At 41.6% G+C, this 9,965-nt stretch overlaps 1 pseudogene across 1 annotated transcript; it reads right to left on the reverse strand.

Moving 5' to 3' along the window:
• Nucleotides 1–1,939: 1,939 nt before the first annotated feature.
• Nucleotides 1,940–2,340, reverse strand: LOC309839653 (SUZ RNA-binding domain-containing-like; annotated as a pseudogene). Its single transcript has one exon. The product of its transcript is annotated as an SUZ RNA-binding domain-containing-like (transcript).
• Between the last annotated feature and the right edge of the window lie 7,625 nt (nt 2,341–9,965).

Genomic DNA, 9,965 nt, shown 5'->3' on the forward strand with positions numbered 1-9,965 from the left:
TACATGAGGGATGGACACTATCCATTTAGAATGCAGAAACTTGGTCTTGGCAGTGGAACTGTAAAGACAGCTGCAACCTTCTCCCGTCCCCACTCCTGGAGGTCATTTCCCCTCAGAGCAGCCTGTGGGCACCATTCAACATCCTTCAGGTTCTTACTGACTGAAGCTTTGTTCCAGCTCTGCTCACAGACAATTTCCTGCCTTCATGTAGTTGTAAGCCTGTGGACTAATTGCTGACTCAACTGACAGCTGAACTTTCCTCCTTTGGGAAGATGTAGTGGGCCAAGACTTACATAAATGTCACACCAACCACTCCTGAGCGAGGAGGCCATCTGGCTGGCTGAGGGATATAAGGTGCAATGCGATGGAAGAGATCAGAAAGCCCGAGAGGGGCCAGAGTGTACACACACAGCTGCTCTAGGCAGGGCCCCCTAAGTCTCTTCCCCCTCAAAGAACCAAAGCAAATCTCCAGGCTCCAAGGACAGAGGGGAAACTGCCTTCATTCCAGGCCCTTGCTCTGGAAGACGGGTTGGAGGATAGCCTAGGCCTATGGGGAACCAGTCTGTCATTACCAATCTTTGCAATGCACAGCTTGTCTCTTCCCAAATGTATTGAGAATGGTCTGCTCCCAAGGTAGTGATTTCACAAGGGAAATGTGCTGGATAGAGTTACAGAGTTGATGCCATCAACAGAGATGGCACTCCACAGACCCTTGAGAGTTCTAAGCCTTACTGGAGCAGGAAGATCTACCTACTTTCTGACCATACTCGGCAGAAGGCTCGGAGTCCTGGAGTCAAGACTCTCTCCTGGCTTTCCTTGTGCTGACAGCAAAATACTGAGCAAGGCCTGCAGCCCTTACTTTTTTTTTTCTACTTTTTGGCCACACCGCGTGGCATGTGGGATCTTAGTTCCCCGAACAGGGATCCAACCTGCACCCCCTGCAGTGGAAGTGCGGAGCCTTAACCACTGGACCACCAGGGAAGTTCCTCATAGCCCTTACTCCTAAAGCCCCAAAGTGCAGCCTCACTCCTTGCCCACTTCTAGAAGTAGTAAGCCTCCTGAGAGGTTTTGGAAGGGGAAGTCTGTTCACTTGCCCTATCTTCCAAAATACACTAGAGTTGAGGGGTTGGCACCCTCCCCAGGCTCTCTGAGCCTATAGAGCTAGCCCAGTCTTCAGGTAGTACCCAGATGCTCTGGGACTTAGCTGGGGGGAGGGAGGTATAGGCATGGGGTGCTCATCTGTCCTGGGGGCTACAGAGCCCTGCCCCTTTTCTGGGCTGCAGTAGGAATACAGAAGCTAAGCTCACCAAAATCCTATTGGTTAATGTTTCTAGTGAATTGCCCAGAAACATTTTTAAGTAGACTACCAAACTACTCTTTCTCAATTAAAAATTCATTAAACTGCTAAAACCCCTCCCATGCACTTCTACTTTTGCAAATCAAATATTGTATAAACAAACAAAAATAGGAAGCAAAGAAACAAAAAGGATATTTTCAGATGGAACTTGCTTTTAAGTGATGAAAACATGCACTTGAGCATGGGTAGATGGGAGTTCTCATTTGTGTTTTAAAATCCCAAATTAATGAGCATGATAAACTGTTATTGCTGGCACTGGCTTTACCCCAAGTGGCCAAGTGGCACTGTCTGACTCTCTGAGTCCTTGGTGGGTCCCCCCCAACCCTCCTCTAACCCCACCCTTTCCCTTTCCATTGACTTGGGACAGCCCTTCTAGACATGCCAATCACAGTGGGGGGAGGAAGGTCACAGTACATGGGGTTCAAGGTCACAGTGGGCGGAGCAAAGGGAATCACATTGCAAGTAAGTCAGGTTGTTCCCTCTGCTCAAGTCCAGCTGTCTGCCACAGCAGTGCGACCCACAGCGGACGACCCAAGAAGTGGTGACGGAGGCAGTGGCGGTGGCATCCTTTCCTGCCCACATTTATCTGTGCTGTTTGAAGCCTTGTAACCCATCAGGACCCAACAGCTGTCTGATCACATTGTTGGGCTGCCTGCTGTCTTCAGGTTGGGAGATCCTGGCTGGCCCGTCGAGGATGGGTTTCTCTTGCTCCTCCTCTGGGCTGGTGCTGCCCATGATCCACTTCCAGGCCTCTGCGTACTCTGCCTCACGCTGCACTAGGGACTTGACGGGAAGGGCTAGCCTGCTGGTGGAGTTGGGGCTGCTGACCACACCAATGCTGGTGGGCTTCTTGAGGATGCGGATCTGTGGAGGGGTCCCATGGGAAGGCTATCGTCCTGAATCACAATGGGCACTTTGGAGGAGATTTGGATTTCCCCACTGTCTGCCGCCTCCCAGCTCTCAGGGACTTCCTCATCTTCCATCTTACTCACCGCTTTCAGAGACCCTCAGTTTAGAGTCTGCAGTTGGGATGGACTTCCATTTAGAGTAGATTTCAACATCTTTTCAGTTGAGAAACACCAATCCAGGGTTTGACCCCCCGGGGTTTGGCAGCAGTGTTAGTGATGTAAAGAGGATGATTCAAGGGCCCTTTTAATAGGGATCAAGATTAGTTTTCTGGTTGCCTTGAGAGAACTAAGTCTCCAATTTGTAGGTTATATAGTGGTTTGCATAGGAGAAATGAAGGAAAAGCAGCTTCCACCTGTTGAAGAGAAGTTTGGGAATAATGAATAAATTTCTTACCATATTTTAGAATGTCTGAATTGACCAGGTTAGAGTCTTCAAGAGCCCAGACAGAATAGAGAATTCTATGGGCTAGCCAGTAATTTTACATGGGGACAGCTGGTATAACCCATCAGGAAAGGACCAGAGGGCAATCAGGGATAAGGGTAAAACCCTTAGGCCATGGGAGATTGACTTCTTCCATCAGTTTAGCAAGCTTTCATTTTAATAGTCCATTAGCTCTATCATTCCAGATGAGTGGGGAATAATAGACAGTGTAATTTTTGTGATATAGGAAGAACTCATTGGATTTCTTGGATGACTTTACTGGTGAAATGGGCCCCTCAGTCACTTGAAAGAGCCAGTGGTATTCTCCATGTGTGGAACACCTGTCCTGATAAAAGTTTAGCAATCATAGTGGCAGCAGCCCTTTTACAAGGGAAAGTTTTAAGCCAGAGAGAAAACATACATATGATAGTAAGAACATGTTTTTTTTTCCTTTGAACTGATTTTTATAATTTAATATCTTTATTGGAGTATAACTACTTTACAATGTTGTGTTAGTTTCTGCTGTATAACAAAGTGAATCAGCTATATGTATATGTATGTATATATATATATATGTGTGTATATATATATATATATGTGTGTGTGTGTATATATATATATATATATATATCCTCGTATCCCCTCCTTCTTGTGTCTAGAACATGTTTATTTTACAACCATGAGATTTAGGAGCTGAAGAAAAGGTCCTAAATATCTATCTATCTATTAATAAAACTCTAAAGGTGAGTGATGTAAATTTCCAGTTGGAATTGGAATCCCCAGTTAGCCTAGAATATGCTGGATTTTGAAAAGTAAAATTATGACCAAGTTAATATTTTTTAAATAATTGAAATTATGATTCACAAAATTATATTGTTGCTACCTAACATAAGGTAAAGCAGCATGAGGACACAAATAGAAATATATCATGGACAGTGAGTGCAATGACAAATCTCTAGGAACTTTATATAATTTTTGAAATATTTATATGAATAACATTTTACCCAAACAACTTTAATCTAGGGAAGTCTAAGTATTTTTTGACAACACTTCCCATGCAATTTATATAATCATTTATATAATATTAAATAAAACTAATTATTTTTAGCACCTTTTTTTACAAGATGAAAGAACAAATCCTTTGTGATTTTCCAGTGGCCCTCTGGGAAACCCCAAAGTCAATTTTGGGTATAAAAGATACCAATTGGGATTAGATTTGGGGAAGGCAAAATGTCAAAAGATGTCAGGATATTTGAACAATTTGGTAATGCCATCTGAAGGTTGGAAAATATCACATATTCATAACATACATACATACATAAACATACAGACATATACAAATGAAGATCTTATAGCTTTTATTCTAAAATTTTAGTTGAGTCATGCATAAACACAGGACTGCAAAACTCCCTGGTTTATATAACAGAGTTTTGGCCCTTGTCTTTGCCCCACTTTATATTATTAATCAGGATTATTCTGACTGATGGAACAAGTTGAGGTTATCTGTTCCATATGAGGGCTTAGAGTTTCCCACCATCTTCTTTGACTTGATATGTAATCTTATGGAGGCTGTGGAATAAATATGGGGAGGGGGACCAAAGAGATACCCAGCAGCCATCTGGGTGTCTCCAAAGACATCTGAGTGGATAAAATAGCCAGTCTATTTCCAGTTAGCTTTTTCAGCCTCAGGTGGTTGCCTCTGAGATTCCCGCAGTAGAGTCAGGAGGCCTAAAGCTCAAGCTGAGGGGCTGGAGTGGGAAGAGAAAAGTCGGGCAGGGATGTTGAAGGGGGACAGATCAAAGGACTTAAGGGAGCTGCAGGGAAGAGCAAAGGTAGTAAAAGGAGGAAGAAGGAGTGGAAGTGATGAGAAGGGGCAAGTCCTGGATGAGCCAGTTTGGGAAGGCCTCAAGTTTCCCAAAGAGGTCATTGAAGTTCCAAATTGCCTTTGGAAAATTTGGTAAATTTTTGCTATTTATGAAGATATTCAACTAAGTAAGTGCAGTAATGGTAAAGTATGTAGTAAGCAGGGAAGAAGAGGAGGGAAGACACCTGGCAGAATGAGTTACCCATGGGATTAACAAATAGTTAAACTGAGATTAGAGAGCTAAGGGAACCCTTCATGCAGTCTCCAGGGCAGAGAGCCAAGGGAACCCCTATGTGCAATTTCTGGGGTGAAGAGCCATGTGAACACCCACATGCTATCTTTAGGGACTGGGGAGCTAACGAAACATCCACACCAAATTCATGGGTTTGGGGAATTGAGGAAACTCCCATGCACAATCCCCAGTTTAGGGGAGCCAAAGAAAAACAGAAGAGGCCTTACAGAAGGGCAAAGAAACATCTCTTAGCCGTAAGAGAAGTAACTCCTTACTACCATGCTACAACAAATCAACGTCCAGAGCACTGGACTAAATTAGGAGGTGTGACTCACCATTGTAGATTCCTATTTTTTCAGCAGAAAAGGACACAAAGGGTCCAAGAAACCATCATGAATACCTGGGTGAATACAGCAGGATCTGACAGTTAATACAACTCTATTACCTATTGGTCAAAGTAGCTCACTAGTTCTGTACCCATGTAACACTACCCGTATGAATGGGAATAGACTAGGGAGGGTGTTATTACTAGACTGGTACTGCTGTTGGCAATCTGGACTGGCACAGCAGCTGACCTTAATATCCCTTCCAGCAGTGGAAACGCTTGGGTTAAAATCAGTGACTAGTGGAGAAAAAGGAGAAATAGTAGCTGAGGGAAAAGGAATGAATAAATGGTTTATGCAATGAGGGAAATACAATATTACACTGGTGCCTCGAGAGAAGCTCAGAGCAAGAGAATGATATGGTCTCTTAGCACAATTATACCAGATGCTTGAAAAGGTGAAGCCATATGTTGGCCGAGACTGCCCCTGCTTTTGGAACCTGACAAGTTTGAATGGAAGCCTGCCACCTGAGTGGCATCACTCTGGGTTACATTTGGTCGTACCATATAACGATGAATTGGACCAATTGTTGATGACTAAATGGAACTCTACATGCCAGTATCTTTTACTTCTTGTTTTTTCAAGATACGTCTACTATAAAGTATACCATTTGAGAAGGAATTTCTGGGAACTACTCACTACCAGGCCATCAGACTGTGTGGTCTACGGTTCTCAACAGACTGATTTATATGTCATTATAAACCTTGATGATAGAATGCTTAAGAAAGTCCCTGGTTGTAATGGACAAAAAATAACAGCAGCATGCCTGATGTGGCACAGTGTGTTATACACAGGTATATATTGCCCTTGTTTTTGTGGATAAAAAGCTATTAAACAGAATAGGAAAAAAAAACAATGAGTACAACAAAAAAAATTTATTGTCTCACGGTTCTGGAGGCCAGAAGTCTGAAATCAAGGTGTCAATATTTTGTAATAACCTATAAGGGAAAACAGGAATATATACGTATATATTCGTGTTTTATACATATATATATATATATATTCTTGATACTCGTATATATATATATGAATCACTTTGCTGTACACCTGAAACAACACAACATTGTAAATCAACTATACTTCAATTTTTAAAAATCTGCTTAGTCACTTCGGATTCTCTTGCTCTCTACTTATATGTTCCATTCCTCTGTTATGGGTTGAATTGTTTCCCCTCAAAATTCAGATGTTGAAGTCCTAACCCCAGTACCCCAGAATGTGATATTATTTGGAGACAGGGACTTTACAGAAGTAATCAAGTTAAGATAAGGTCACTGGGTCACTAGATTGAGCTCTAATCCAATACGACTAGTGTCCTTACAAAAAGGGGAAATTTAAACACAGAAGCATTCACAGAGGGAAGATCATGTGAAGGACACAGGGAGATGATAGCCATCTACAAGCCAAGGAAAGAGGCCTGGACAGATCCTTCCCTAACAGTCCCTCAGAGGGAACCAACCTTGTCAACACCTTGATTTTGGATTCTAGCCTCCAGAAATGTTTTGCTTAAGCCACCTGGTACTTTCTTATGGCAGCCCTAGCAAACACCTTCTTTTGTTACCACTGGACCACCAGCGAAGTCCCATAATATCTGAAGTTTTATGGGTTAGATTCTGTTTGTTATTTCTTATGGATCTTGCTAATAGTGTCTTGTTTGCTTATGTGTTTTATAACTTTTTTCCACTGTTGGCTCTTATATTTTGGAATTTTATCTGTGGGTTGAAAGGTGGCTGGCTTACACCAGAGTGGATTTATATTCACTTCTTTCAGGCACCTGGGGTCACAACAATCTGGGACCACTTAATGTGAATCCTTGAAGTACTTTTGAAATACACTGGAGATATGATTTCAGGTATGCCTCTGCCTCAGGGCCTTTACACTTCCTGTTCCCTCTGCCTGACATGCTGTCCTTCACATACGCCCTCAATTTCTTCACATCTCTGCTCAAATGGCACCCTGTCATTGAGGCCTTCCCTGTCCACCCCATACCCTACAGGCCACTCCTTGTTTCCTTATTTTGCTTTACTTTCTTTTTTTAAAAAATTTTATTGAAATATAGTTGATTTACAATGTAAAAATATATTAGAATATATTCTTCTTTTTTACATTCTCTTCCATTATAGGTTACTACAAGATATTGAGTATAGTTCCCTGTGCTATACAGTAGGTCCTTGTTGGGTTTTTTTTTAATTATTTTTTTATTTTTTGGCTGCGCTGGGTCTTCGCTGCTGAGCGCGGGCTTTCTCTAGTTGCAGTGAGCAGGGGCTACTCTTCATTGTGGTGTGTGGGATTCTCATTGTGGTGGCTTCTCTTGTTGCGGAGCACAGGCTCTAGGCACACACGCTTCAGTAGCTGTGGCACATGGGCTTCAATAGTTGTGGCTTACAGGCTCTAGAGTGCAGGCTCAGTAGTTGTAGCGCTCGGGCTTAGTTGCTCCGCGGCATGTAGAATCTTCCCGGACCAGGGATAGAACCCGTGTCCTCTGCATTGGCAGGTGGATTCTTAACCACTGCACCACTAGGGAAGTCCCGGTTATCTATTTTATATATAGTAATGTGTGTATATCTTGCTTTACTTTTATCCACAGCACTTAAGCATTTATCAAGAGAGAAGATATCTATATGACTATAGTTATATATATATATATATATATGTACAGGATTATATTTAACATTTTATATATTTATACATATATCATATTCTATCTATCTATCCATCATCTATCTATCTCCTATCCTCCACTGATAAGTGCTTAAGTGCTGTGGATGAAAGTAAAGCAACAAAGCAGACAAAAAAGTCCCTGCCTTCATGGAGAGATGGATAACTAACACATAGGATGGACAAAAGAGTTAATGCCCTCAATAGACAGAGGGAGCTTCTACAAAGCAAGAAGAAAAAGACCAACAACTTAACTTTTAAAAGAATAATCAGGAATCCAAATCGGAAAAGAAAAAGTAAAACTGTCACTGTCTGCAGATGACAAGATATTACACATAGAGAATTCTAAAGATGCTACCAGAAAACTCCTAGAGCTAATCAATGAATTTGGTAAAGTAGCGGGATACAAAATTAATGCACAGAAATTTCTTGCATTCCTATACACTAACAATGAAGAATCTGAAAGAGAAATTAAGGATACACTCCCATTTACCACTGCAACAAAAAGAATAAAGTACCTAGGAATAAACCTACCTGAAGAGACAAAAGACCTGTATGCATAAAACTACAAGACACTGATGAAAGAAATTAAAGATGATACACAGAGGACTTCCCTGGTGGCACAGTGGTTAAGAATCCGCCTGCCAATGCAGATCCTACGTGCCGCGGAACAACTAAGCCCGTGCACCACAACTACTGAGCCTGTGCTCTAGAGCCCACGAGCCACGACTACTGAGCCTGCATGCCACAACTACTGAAGCCTGCGTACCTAGAGCCCATGTTCCGCAACAAGAGAAGCCACCGCAATGAGAAGTCCGTGCACTGTGACGAAGAGTAGCCCCCACTCATCGCAACTAGAGAAAGCCCACGTGAAATAACAAAAACCCAACACAGCCAAAAATTAAACAATAAAAAAAAGGTGACACAAACAGATGGAGAGATATACCATGTTCTTGGATTGCAAGAATCAACATTGTGAAAATGACTAAACTACCCAAAGCAATCTACAGATTCAATGCAATCCCTATCAAATTACCACTGGCATTTTTCACAGAACTAGAGCAAAAAATTTCACAATTTGTATGGAAATACAAAAGACCCCAAATAGCCAAAGCAATCTTGAGAAAGAAAAATGGAACTGGAGGAATCAGGCTCCCAGACTTCAGACTATACTACAAACTACAGTAATAGTTGTACTGGCACAAAACAGAAATATAGATCAACGGAACAGGACAGAAAGCCCAGAGATAAACCCACGCACCTATGGTCACCTTATCTTTGATAAAGGAGGCAAGAACATACAATGGAGAAAAGACAGCCCCTTCCATAAGTGGTGCTGGGAAAACTGGACAGCTGCATGGAAAAGAATGAAATTAGAACAATTCCTAACACCATACACAAAAATAAATTCAAAATGGATTAAAGACCTAAATGTAAGGCCAGAAACTATAAAACTCTTACAGGAAAACATAGGCAGAACACTCTATGACATAAGTCACAGCAAGGTCCTTTTTGACCTACCTCCTATAGAAATGGAAATAAAAACAAAAATAAGCAAATGGGACCTAATGGAACTTAAAAGTTTTGCACAGCAAAGGAAACCATAAACAAGACAACCCTCAGAATGGGAGAAAATATTTGCAAACAAATTAACTGACAAAGGATTAATCTCCAAAATATACAAGTACCTCATGCAGCTCAATATCAAAAAAACAAACAACCCAATCCAAAAATGGGCAGAAGACCTAAATAGACATTTCTGCGAAGAAGATATACAGATTACCAACAAACATATGAAAGGATGCTCAACATCACTAATCATTAGAGAAATGCAAATCAAAACTACAATGAGGTATCACCTCACACTGGTCAGAATGGCCATCATCAAAAAATCTAGAAACAATAAATGCTGGAGAGGGTGTGGAGAAAAGGGGACCCTCTTGCACTGTTGGTGGGAATGTAAATTGATACAGCCACTATGGAGAACAGTATGGAGGTTCCTTAAAAAATTAAAAATAGAACTACCATAGGACCCAGCAATCCCACTACTGGGCATATACCCTGAGAAAACCATAATTCAAAAAGAGACATGTACCACAATGTTCATTGCAGCATTATTTACAATATCCAGGACATGGAAGCAAC

The sequence above is a fragment of the Grampus griseus genome (genome assembly GCF_964374135.1).
Source record: "Grampus griseus genome assembly, chromosome: X".
Taxonomy (NCBI): Eukaryota; Metazoa; Chordata; class Mammalia; order Artiodactyla; family Delphinidae; genus Grampus; species Grampus griseus.